Genomic DNA, 13,182 nt, shown 5'->3' on the forward strand with positions numbered 1-13,182 from the left:
TGTATGTATGTATGCTTGTGTCTTATGTGTGTGTGTGACTGTGTGGTATGTGTATGTATGTGATGTGTATAGTATTTATTTGTGTATATAGTGTGCCCTTCCCCCAGCCTTGAGCAGGCTCCAGCACATCCACACATACCCATGTGTGTGTGCTCCCAATACACAGGTGACCACACACGTGCAAACAGGTATACGCACATGCACACCATGTGCTGTTTATCACGCGGACACAAAAAAAACGGAAATAAGATTAAAGACTTCGGCGGATGCAGTTACGTGGAGCATGGGGCGCTTGCTTGTGGTGACAGCCCTCTGTGTTATTGGCTTAAGGGTTTGCTGTTCTGCGTTTTTATGATTTTGAGAGTGCAATTCATTATGGACACACACACACACACACACATGCCTTCACTCTAAGCCAGGCAGCAGGTTGTTGCTGGCGGCAGCCTTGAGTGGTCTTGATTGTGTCGCTTTTTTTTCGTGATGGATTTAGTCACAGGTAGGCGACAGGCTGGACCACCTAGGTTTATATGAGCGTGTTCTATGATGTTTGTACAGTGGTGGCGTGGCCCCACACTGTATTCCTCCGTTGTCCCCACCGTAGAGCATAGCTGCCTTCTCCCCACCCCAGCAATCCCACTGCCATCCAAAGAGGCCAGGTAGCTTCCCCACACAGATGTCTACCACAGCAGTGTGACTCATTCTGCCAAACCCCCGATTCCCTAGCAAACCGTCATTGTGGGGCTGAGCCTCGGTTGGCCCAGACGGTGAAGATGGCTCCGTTCTGTGGCTAATGTTTTTGTGTTGCTGTAGACGTTTATTTGCGTGGAGGAGTGGCAGCGGAATATAATTTCACGTGGAAATGCAGCTTATGTGTAAGGAAATTAGATTGTATACAGTGTAGAAATTTCTCACAATTTTCTATCATCTCGTCTAGACAACTTAAAAAAAAATGATGGTGAAGAATCCATGCCATGATAGGGTAATATAGAAGTAAACACAATAGATCAACAATAGAGATGTCGTATCAGGGTGTCGGAATTATAAGTTAATTAAACAATCATTCTGACTCGGGTTGTTCCTTTTCCTAATTTTCTGTAATTTACATATATTAATTCTAATTAAATAATGGCGTCTTTCATGTTTGTAGGGCAATTTTTGACTAATTCTCTCGATGCACGAAGATATAAATGTTTAATACTGATTTCAATTGAGTTGTCTAAGGGCCTGGGATGACGTGGGTGAGCCGTGGGATGACGTGGGTGAGCCGTTGTATGCAGGTTCCAGATGGGGAGCCAGCACGTAGTTCTGTAGAAAGAGTGGAGCAGCCCAGAGCAGTTATAGAACTGTTGGAAGACCCGGAGAGCCAAGCAGGGGCGGCAAAAGGAAACCCTGGATGTACCTTGGCCAGCCATCAGGCCGGACAAAGGGAAGGGGGCCTGAGAAGCCCTGGGGTTGGCCTGCCTGGCACAGGAAGGCAAGTTCAGTTCTTCTGAGAGACAAACAGGGGAACCCTTGGGCCCTCCCTTCTTCCCACTCTCTGATTTCCTGCTGGAACTTTCAATTGTTTGAACCTAGGGATTCTGGGAAATGTAGTTTTTAACAACGTGCTCCCCATAGGGATTGGAAAAATGATGGCTCAGAGGAGATGGTTTTGGGGGTTGTTTAGTAACTGGGTCCTAGCTAAGGCTGGGTTGAAAAGGCGTAAGTTGCCTTTTGGACCGGAGGGCTGGTTCTTGCTTTGATTTAAGTGGGTCGCCTTAGACTATAGAGGGTCCTCATCCTTAGACCCTGAGCCAGTGTTCCTGGTATTTCCCCGAGGCTTTGCAGTACAACTGGGGTATTTCTCTGTCACTTCCTCTGAAAATCTTCACCAAAAGCCGTTGTGGTAGTCAGTTTTCTATCACTATGACAGATATCCTACGAGGTCAACTTATAAAGAGAAAAGGTTTATTCTGTCTCACGTGATGAGGTTGTGACAGACTTGACCATGGCTTTGAGGCCATGGGGAGGCGGATGGTACATTATGGTCGAGCCCATGATGGCTAAGTGAGGGAGATACCTGGGTCTCTCAGTCTTCTTAAGGGGCACCCCTCCCAAGTCCTCCTAGGGAGTCCTTGCCCCTTAAAGGCTGTCAGGCCTCCTAGTAGTGTCAAACAGAGTTGAAACACATGAATCTTTTTGGAACGTTCCAGAACCATGGTTCTAGGCTATCTATAACCCTCTTCTGTGTTCTGTTCTTTTATGAATCTTTATACAGACCGCCTCTTCCGTTAGATCTGATATGTTCGATCAGAGTCCTTCATACCTTGTGACTTTGTATCCCATATTAATATTGACACTGGGTCTTTTTACCCAGGGGACTTGACTTCCTCAGGACTTCACAGTGAAGAAAGTGTTCCCTCTACAAAGCTGGAAAGCATCATAGAAAGTCAATCAACAAACGTGACGAACGCAAGCACCGCGCAAAGCCTTCTTGGGGCCAGCTACTCCATGACCCCGCCTGGTTGCAGGAGACACGCCTCAGGGACAGTTCACTTTGGTTACCTGTTCCAGCACTACTTGGGTGTGTCATTGGCCTTTGGAGCCTCTGATGGCGTCGTCTCTTCCCTGCGTATCTCTCCTTCAGCAGGTGTTGGAACCGTCCCACCGATGGTGTGAGGTATGCAGACAAGGACTTTGAAAAGATGCCTTTGTGACATCTGTGATGGACCACGCTGGCAGATGAAGGGTGTGAGGAGGAGGGCAAGCATGCGGGCCTCTAGGGATGGCCACCTGTGGGGCTATCAGCAGGAGGCCCCGGGTCTGTTACTTTGATCGGGCTGATGCTGAGTGAGACACGTTCTCTTCCAGAGCCTCAGTTTCCCCATGTGTTCAGTGGAGCCCCTGCTAATCCCACCAGAACCGTCACCTCTTCGCTACCCATTATTCCAAGGGCATTCCTTCTCAAACACGTGATGTCATCTGTCTGGGCCACATTACAATTCCGTGTTATAAGGGATCGGTGGGGACATACAAAGGTAAAGGAGATGCATGCTACGGTGAAGAAGACGCTGTCGAGTGACAAAGCCTGGTCGTGGCATTGGGCTCAAGTGACATCAGAGCATCTCTGTGTGAGAGGGTTGTCACTAGGTAGCCCAGGCTTGACCTGAACTCATGTTCCTCCTGCCTCCCGCCCCCTCCCCTCCCAGTGCTGGGATTATAGGCATGTACCACCATAGCCTGCAAAGCATGTGTTCTTCTTGACAATAGTCTGCCTCCCCCTGACAGGGTCCTGTTTCCCATAGTAGGGACTAGCTGTTGATCTAAAGATAGCTTATTCTCTGAATTTTTGTGACATGCCACCATAAAGACTTCTTCTATAAGGCAGAAAATCGGCAGGGTCCATTGGAAGTCATGGCCAGAGGAGCAATCTTCTAAATCTCTCTTTTCTCTGTGTTTTATGAAAGGGTGTTCTAAACTCATCTTTTTTAGACCTGAAAATACGATCTTCCTGGAATCAGAATTAAGATGGGAATGAATTCTGTCAAATGTGCTGGGGTTGATACAGGCATCAGGGAACAGCTGGGGTGCTCCAAGGAGCTGCGAGGGGGAGGGGCGGCTGTTTGAAGAAAGATGACTGGTGGGCAAGCCAGAGATCTGGCAAACTCTAGACCCCTCCTGGGGATGGGCTCAGTAAGCTGGGGATGGGCGCTTGAAATTGGTTTGCAGCTGACAGGTAAGTTTCATGGGGTGCTTATCATGAAGGGGGACATGGATGTGGGGCCTCTACTGTGGTAAAGTCTGCAGATGCCACGGGGTCACTCTGGCCATGCCGGGACAGACATATTCCTTGTGCTCCTGATGTGCGGACCTGCTGTGTGTCTGTAAAGCATCCTTCCTGTACTGTCCCAGCTTCCACGGCTTAGTGTCACCTCCCAAGGAATCCTCCTCATGGGCATCCTTAGTCCTATCTTGCCAAAAGGGAACCGCAGGACCCAGAGACAGGGTGACTTTCTTCAAGGTCACAAAGACACCAGCGTGGAGTGCAGCCTCCTGCTCCTGTAACCCTTCTCTGATGCCGAGTGGGGTGGGTGGGGTGACAAGGGGGTGGGGGTGGGGTGGGGGGATGGGGGTCAGTGAACTGCGACCCTCTGTACTGGGACGTGGCTAAACCCTTTTGGGAACTGTTGCCTGTGTGTGGCTTCCTGATCTGACAGCTGCCCCTAGTGATTGCCTTTCTTCCCTAAAGATGTCTTCAAGCTGTCTTCCCTCCCCGCCTGATGTCAATTTCCATCACTGCCAGCCGTAGACAACACGCGCAGCCTCCCATCTCTCTGCTCCTGTTCCTTCTCTCTGCAAGCTATCAGGGATCCAAAGCAGCGCGCCTGCCTGGTCTTCATCAGAAACCGTGAGGAATTAAGACTTCACGCTTGGTACAGGGAGCTTAACCGGGCTTACCAAGAAAAGATTCCTGCCACTATGTCACGAGCACTTGTGGCTTTTACACACTGAATCACGCACCACGAGTTAAAAACAAAGAATTCGAGAGAGAGAGAGAGAGTATGAGAATGTTCCCAAACAAACTATAGACAGCTGGGTAGCCAAGGGCCTCCAGGTCAGCAAGGGCAGCGATGCGGAGATGTACCGGTAGGTGGCGCTAGAAGCCATGGCTTTCAATCAAACTCCAGTTTCTTTTGATCTGCTCATCTCAGCCTCTCTCAGCTCTTGCCTGATTGAAATGGAAATCGGCTGCCGGCTCCCACGAGCTTCCACCAGTCAGGGTCTAAGCCCGAGTGCCAACAGAGGCGCCGGTTTAAAAAGATAACAAACCATGCTCCTCTGAAAGACCAGCTCTGGGCTGGAGAGACGGCTCAGGGGTTAAGACTAGCTATGAGGGATCAATGGTACAGCTGTCAGATGCTGGTAACCAACCCAAGTCTCTGTGAGGGGCTCAGGCCTGTCCTTCATAATCCTGGATGAGCTTAAGGAAATAGGTTCTGGGATAGAGCTTAAATTCCATGTCAGGCAATGCACTAAGATTCTTAGGAAACAAGGGCTTCCGCTCCATTGCCAGCTTCCTGCCAGCCAAAGACAGGTTGGAGCACCCCGAGGTCCGCTCTCATCAGAGAGAGTTTCTGTAATTGATTAGCAATGTCTGTCGCCGCCCCTGGAGGAATCAGTACACTCGAGGATACATGGTAGGCAGCCTGATCGAGAAAGCAAGGACTTCCGTTCCACTGCCAGCTTCCTACCAGCCAAAGACTGGTTGGAGCACCCTGAGGACCAGTCTCATTAGAGAGATATCTATAATTGATTAGCAATGTCTGCCACAGTCCTGGGCGGAATCAGCACCCTCAAGGATACATGGTAGCCAGCCTGATCACCCTCAAACTGTGAGCCCAAAGAAAGCCTTCCATCCCTGGGTTGCTGGTAGCCAGGAGCTAGCCCAGGTTCCCTGTGGTACCCAGCTTTTCAGCCTCGACTTTCCTATGGAGAGCGTCTAATCTTCCGTACTGGAGCTGACCTTAAGCTACTGCTGAAATAGAAACCAAGGGACAAAAGAGCTGGCTGGAGTTGGTTAGAGTGTGACCCTTGCATGAGCCTTGGTGTGACCACAGGGCTCCTAGGGTGGGGTGTCTAGGGTCCCTTCCTCAGGATAGACCCCATTGGGAGACACAGAGATCGTCAAGGATAGCCCAGGTCTGTCGCTGCTGCTGTTGCTGCAGGGTTTAGACTGCAATAGATCCTTCTTCCGCCTAGCGGATGCTGAGATTACAGCCACCCACTTGAGTATACTGTGAGGGTCTGCGGCTGCCTGAGGGTGTGATGGGGGAGGAGCAGGTATGAGTGTCTCAGGAAGCTGGGGCCTGAGCTGGCAGTGGAAGTGTCTATAGGTGATTCTCCCTCAGTGGGGCGGTGCCACGCAGACGCCACACACAGCTCACAGAGCTCACCTCAAACTGAAAGCCAGCAGTTGACCTCTGATCTTTCCACTGTCCCCTCCCCCTCCCCCTCCCTTCCCTGAAGTAGGTCGTGGAGAAGCTAGAACTCCCTCTCTAAGCCACAAAACCAGACAGGTACCTCCACGTGCTCCAGCAGGGTCCTCCCTCCTGTGACAAGTGTTCTGCTTCCCCCTCCTCCTCCCCCTCTCTCACACACACACACACACAAAGAGAGAGAGAGAGAGAGAGAGAGAGAGAGAGAGAGAGAGAGATGCCTCCACGTGCTCCAGCAAGGTCCTCCCTCCTGTGACAAGTGTTCTGCTTCCTCTGTCTCTCTCTCCCTCTCTCCTCCCCCCCCCCTCTCTCTGTGTGTGTGTGTGTGTGTGTGAGAGAGAGAGAGAGAGAGAGAGAGAGAGAGAGAGAGAGACAGATGCCTCCAAGTGCTCCAGCATGGTCTTCCCTCATGTGACAAGTGTTCTGCCTCATGTATGTGTATATGAGAGAGAGAGAGACAGAGAGACATCTAAGTAGTCCTAGCTGAAACCTTAACACTATTTTTTAACATCTGTGATTCTTTCTCTCCAGCCATTCCCTCCCCCACCCCCAATATAGTTCTTTAATCAGACTTAGCATAGAAACACAGTTCCCCCTGGGGCTTCCAGCCATCATTGGAAGATTCAGTGTCATGGAAAAAGCAGGCTTTGATAAACTCACTGTGCCTTCCTCCTGTTGGTCTTTCCTTGCCACAGGCCATGCATGGCTCTGGGGAGACGGGTGACAGGAAAGTGTCACTTTCCTTCCCCTGTGGACAATTTAGGTGGAGGATGCAGCCAGCAGGAGCTTGGAATAAAGAGTATGGTTGGAGGCTGGGGTGGAAGGAGGGTGTGTGTCACACGGGTCCTTCTGATGACCTAACACACGGAAGAACACGCCTGAAGCAGGCAATGCCGTGCGGAGGCCACGGGAGGTCACCTTAGCAAAATCAATTTAGGAGCGAGGAACCTTGCCACGTACTGAAGAAACAGGAGTGAAGTCTATTTCATTAAAATAAGGGAAAAAATCAACATAGCTTTTTCTAATAAAACAGACAGAGGGAAGGAAGCAAAAAAAAGAAAGAAAAAGTCACTCCTGTCTTGCCAGGAAGCTGTTCGAATTCTTCTCTGGAGAGGACTGGAGTTGACAGGTTTTGTGGATCCTTCTAGAGATACATTCAGGCATGCATGCACACATGCACGCATGTATACACACACACACGTATATACATATGCACAGTAAAATTTGTCATGTAAGCACGAGGAGAACTGAACCCACGTAAAAGTGCTGGGTACAGCACATGCCTGTAACACCAGCACTCAAGGGGTAAAGATTGGGGTGGGGTACCTGGGGCTCCATGGCCAGCCTACCTAAAGCAGTGAGCTCCAGATTCAGGGAGAGGCTCTGCCTCAAAAAATAAGGTGGAGAGTGATTGAGAGAGAAACCCAACGTTTACCTCTAACCTCCATATACATACAAAGACACAGAGGAACACACACACACACACACACACACACACACACACACACACATGCTCAGGTTTCATTTTCTCCTGTTTCCGTTTACAGGTATGCAGTTTCTCAGATAGCCCCAGAGACCCCTATTCCCACCTCTGTGTAACCCTCTCCCTTGGGAGGTGGGTTGAGCCCAGTAATCTTGGAATGAATAGAAAATGACAGAAACAGTGGCTTCTGACATTGGGTGGCAGAGGGGGAATGGCTTTCACCTTGGCCATTGGCTCTTGCTCCTGGTGAGTCCAGCTTCCTGGTTGTGAGGTTCTCCTTTGAAAGAGACCTGCGTAAACAAGGGAACTGAAGTCTCCGCCGAAGCCACTGAGCAGCTGATGTGTGCCAACAGCCATGCGACAGGTGAGTTCAGGAGCTGGCACCTTTCAGGCAGGGAGCCCGAGAGACCAGCTGCCCTGGAGCCATCTTGGTTGGGCTGGAGACACCCCCAAGCCAGAGACCTGCTGCTGAGCCACACCTGGGTTCCCAGTCTATGGCAGCTGGAGGTGATAAATGTTTGTTGCCTTAGGCGGCCCACTTTACGACACAGCAATCCATCACTGAAACGCAGCCATGGGGGACTAGCCCTCACTGGGAAACAGGTAGTGCTTGGGGTTATATAAACTCATTTGATTTCTCTTCAGGGTCTAATCACAACTTTCAAAGAACTTTCTAGACCAGAGCGGTCCCAGTGCTTTACAAGCTGTGCGCTGGCCTGGACACGGCTTACTGGCAGTGTGCTTACCACAGGGGACAGGCGACGGCACCCTAACTGTAATCAGTAACATGAGTTACTGGTACAGATTTGTGTGACTCCGCGTGGCTCTTCCACACATGTAAGCACCATGTCTTGCTCATGCCTTCCCTGGCTTCTACCCTCTCTTGCTCTCTTCTCCCTCACAAAATCCCCTTCGATGTTCTATAATCTTCCTTCACATCATTAAAAATTTTTTTTTCCATAGATGACATTGAAAGCCTATTTGTATGTGTCTTACATGTGCTTGGCATGCTCTTTTTCCTTGAGGCAGGGTCTGTCATGAACCTAGAGCTATGGTGGTGGCCAGCAAGGCCTGGGATTCTTGTCTCTACCCCTGCCTGGTGCTGGTGTTAAAGGTGTGTGCGTTGCCCTGCCCAACTTTCCGCATGGGTCCTGGGGATTTGAACTCAGGGTGTGCAGCAAGCACTTGCCCACAGGGCCTTCTCTCCAGCCACTGCTCTTAGTCTTTCTGCCTTTGGCTTATTGCGCTTAACGCAATATTCTCTGGCTCCTGGCCTCTCCTTCCAGATGACCCGGATGTACTCTTTTATTTCGGATACATCATTCAAACCGTATCCATTGTATACGTGAGCAGTCTTCACTTTGTCCTCTCTTCTTCTGATTTGCATCTGAGCTAATTCCGTGTGCCCCCCCCCCCACTGGTGTACGGGAGTCCCCTTTACCCACCCATCCTCTTTTTTTGGGGGGGGGTTTCGAGACAGGTTTCTCTGTATAGCCTTGGCTGTCCTAGAACTCACTCTGTAGACCAGGCTGGCCTCGAACTCAGAAATCCACCTGCCTCTGCCTCCCAAGTGCTGGGATTAAAGGCATGCGCCACTACCGCCCGGCCACCCATCCTCTTCTTATCAGGGCTGTTTTTGTTGTTGAGACTTTATTGGTATGCACGCTAAATTTTGCATCTTATTTTAATTTCTCAGTCCACTCGGCTATACAGAGTCTACGTTTGCCATGCTCCCTGTCTGTGTCTTTGTCGGGCATGACAAACCCAAGTTGGGATGTTCCCTTCCGTGGCTCCAGGCGTCCCTTGCGTGGTGTCCTGCGCTGGCGTTGCTGGCATCATAGGGACTGGCCTGGCGCCTTTTACAGTGACCAGATGTTTGTCCCCAGCTGCTCTCAAAGCCTTATTTTGAGCTGATGTGTTCTGGACAGCAACGGGGAACAAAAGCTTCAAGCGAAGGGGCTAGGCAAACAGGGAATTGAGCAGCAGCTCAGCCCCCACCCCAGAGGAAGAGTTTAACCCCCAGGAAGCTGCTTCTGTGGCTCCCAGCTTCAGCCTGTGGTTGGCAAGTGGGTCAGAGTGTGTGTTCTCAAGATTCTGCTTATGCTTATGAAGTAAAAGGAAAAGCAGGCGGCTCTGATTTAAAATCTCCTGTATTTGGCTCAGCTCGACTCTCTGGCATTCATATTTAAAACCACCGGTTTAAATGGTTCTTCTTTTCATGCTGTAAGTGGGGTCTCTCCTCTGGTCCCATGCAATACGACATGTGCAGAGTGTCTGACCTTGTCACATGGCATCTTTGGTCTAGGGCACGATGCCAAGCACTGAGTGGTTTCTTGACAGTTGTTTGGTGAGTGAGTGGATGGATGGGCGTGATCATCGATTTGCTGATTTTTTTTTTAACTTTTAGACGCAACTCAGAGACAAAGCCTGGAGGAGTCGGAAAGCGGTTGACCCTGGCAATGATGAAGCAGTACGAGGTACACAGAGGGCTGGTGAAATGCGGGTCCATAAGGTAAAGGGTCAACAATGCTCTCTTTATGGTGGGTGGAGAAGGGAACGTTTGTATGCAACATAGTTTCTTTTTTAAATTATATGTTTCAAGGCTGCAGAGATGACTCAGAGGTTAAGAACGCTGGTAGCTCTTGTAGGGACCTGGATTCAGTTCCCAGCACCCACATGACAGCTCACAATGGTCTCTAACTCCAGTTTCAGAGGAACAGACGCCCTCTTCTGGTCTCCTCAGGTACTGCATGCAAGTGGTGCCCATACATATACTCAGGCAAAACACACAAAATAAAAAGCAAGCTTTGGAAAATATATTATAGAGTCCACAGGAGAACTAAAGGCAGCATTGCCTCTGAGGGGACAGGAGGTGATGTGGGGATAAAAAGGAGTTTGAACACTGAGGTTCTGGGTGTACTCGAGCTGAGCAGTGCAGGCAGGACTCGGGATCATCTGCGCACGTGCATACTGACCGCTCAGCCTGCCTGACGGAGATGGGTTAGGGGAGAGTCACTTTGGCCCATGGTTTTAGTCCGTCACAGTGGCAGCCTGTGGCAGGGGCTGTTCACCTCACAGTAGACCAGGGAACAGAGAGCAGGGTGGGGACTAGGGGGTCAGACCCCGCTGAGGGGGCGGTGAGAGCAAGGTGGTTTCTTCAGTCAAGCCGGGAGATCCAGGAGTGCATTTTAACCGGCATGGCCAGAGGGCGGAGAATGTAATTTGTTTTCTGATTCTTCCCCAGTGCCAGGACGAGGAGGATGCTTTTCTGAAGGTGAGGTGAGCTCTTCGGGGAGCATGTCTTGCACAAGCCGCGGCTGGCTCAGGTTGGCCAATCAGGGGGGAGGACTGAAAAGTATGCCTAAATGCCTAGATTCCGCGACCACATACCCTGCTATGGCTAAGTCTCACCACCACACACCCTGCTATGGGCTAAGTTCCCCTCACCCAATAATCCCAGCAGCTACGGAGAGGAAGGCAGGTTCCTGCTCTGGATTCCCTCCTCTCTTTGGGGCTCTGATTCTTTGCTTGAGAGGTTTGCTTTGAATAATCTCCAATTCCACTTGGCTTTCAAACTCTGTCCCGACTTTTGATTCTTTAATTGGCAGGGGAAATAGACCCAGTCTTGTACCCCTACACTTTGACACCACGCTGTGAAGTTTTCATGCCCTCCCCCCGCAAAAAAACAAAACAAACAAACAAAAACAACAACAACAAAACAACCCAGCTCTGTTAGCTGAGGGAAAAAAAATCTTCAGAACATGAACCTGCCAGGGACAATTTTTTCACGTTCAGACCTGAACTGGCTGCCCTGGGTGAAGGTTTGAAGGATGAGGATGGGGTGGGGGGAGGGGTAAGGGAGATGGGAGGGTGAGGTTAGGGAAAGGGGCCCTAGTTCTCCAATCCATTTTCTGTAGTATTTTTCAAACTTCTTTTGCTTATATTAATTTTCTAAAACAAACAAACAAACAAACACACACGGGTTTGGGTTTGACAACCCTGATTGAATTAAAATACAGAGCCCCACTTTGTCCCCTCAAAACTCAACAAGCGTGGAGAGCGCCAGCAAAATCCATCTGCATTTCAGAGTCGAGACGAAATTAATTTGGAAAAGAAAATACAGCCAGGGAGCAGGAGTTAGCAACCTCAGGAAATCCAGGGAAATGTAATTGAGTAAGAATTATCTCCTTAATTACTTCTGACCAAATCAATAACAACGCCAGATGAGAAGCCCGAGGTAGCCAATGAGCATCCAGCTGCCCGGGGACTAATTGGGGTTCAGACTTGCTTGAAAAGCAAAGCGCCTTCCTTCCCACCCTTAGCAAACACCGCTCCTGGGGCGGGGGTGAGGCAGCTGAGGCTTGAAGCTGCAAAATGCTGAAATCACCCAGAAGCATTCAAAGAGGTGGTGTCTTTGATGGTATCATAGTCATTTTCAGGTCTTCTCGGGCAAATAGGGGACAGTGGCGGGTCCGCCATGTAAATTAGGGAGAGGTGAGCATATGCCCCAAGGTAGGAGGTGTCTAGGCAGAGCTGCGGAGATGTTTTTAACCCTCCCTATCTTGGATGATCTAGGCTCAGAGAAGCCCTGCTGGGTACACTTCTTAGATCTCTCCAGGTTTGGGCTCTGAGTTAAGGTCCTACCTAGGGCTGGTGCAAAGCTGACTCCTTTGCCTAACCTCATACACCGCCATACTGCTGGAGGCTCTTGAGAAGTGGCCAGTCTCCTTGCTTTCCTTCCACAGTGTGCATCTCCGTCCATGCTCTCCCAACCCTGAGGTTTGTCAGAAAATCATCTTCACTGTCCAAGACGCTGGATTCAACTCATAAACAAAAAGCAAACCAAACCAAACAACAACAACAACATCAACAAAACCCCAAAACAACCAAACCAAACAAACAAAAACCCAACCAAACAAAAAACAATAAAAAACAAAAACTAAAACCCAACCAAATGACTTCCTGGATGTGGTGGCCGACACCTACACAATACCAGAACCCAGCAGGCAGAGACAGGAGGATTGCTACAAGTTTGTGGCCAGCCTGGCTTACCTAGTAAGTTTCAACCTAGCTAAGGTGTAATGAGACCCCAATAAAACAACCCAAACCCCACAACCAAACCACCACTAGCAACACGACACACACTTTCCTTTAACGACGCCTCAGAGCATCTCGCGGTAGGTGAATAAGGCAGGCTGTGGCAGTGCCATGCCCTGTGGGCTGTGGGCATTTCACCGACAAGGAGGAAGGGCGGTTGGGATTAAGGGGATTGACTTCCAGGTCGGAGCAGGCTCTGGAGGGGCTGGTGGTGATGAGCGTGTGGGGCTGTGGATCTGTTAATTAGCCCAGTTTAATCCCTGCGCAGTGGAGCCATACAACAGAACCTACGCCACATCCCACCAGTATGTACCCTTTCCGTTGATCGACTAAGACATAAAACAGCTAAGAGGGAAGACGGTGTGCCCTCAGTATGTGCAGAGGTGAGTCAGAGCAGTGAGGGATGAGGAAGGGTGGCTTGGGACCTCTCCTGGGGAGACAGCCAGATGACCACTGTGACCACCTCTTCCTCCTCCCTCCTCTTCCCTCCTCTTCCTTCTCCTCCTCTTCCCTCCTCCTCTTCCTCTTCTAACCTCCTCCTGTCTCCTTCCTTTTCCTTCTCCTCTTTCCTCCCCATCCGCTCCCTCTTCCCTCCTTCCCCCTCTTCCCTCCTCCTCCCTTCTCCTC

General features: G+C 50.2%; 1 protein-coding gene across 2 annotated transcripts in view; it reads right to left on the reverse strand.

The window, feature by feature from the left end:
- Ccdc60 (coiled-coil domain containing 60) overlaps window positions 1-13,182 on the reverse strand; it is a 169,910-nt gene that overhangs the window by 102,918 nt on the left and 53,810 nt on the right. The window lies entirely within an intron of this gene.

Source organism: Grammomys surdaster, unplaced genomic scaffold (assembly GCF_004785775.1).
Source record: "Grammomys surdaster isolate TR1022 unplaced genomic scaffold, NIH_TR_1.0 164, whole genome shotgun sequence".
Lineage (NCBI taxonomy): Eukaryota > Metazoa > Chordata > Mammalia > Rodentia > Muridae > Grammomys > Grammomys surdaster.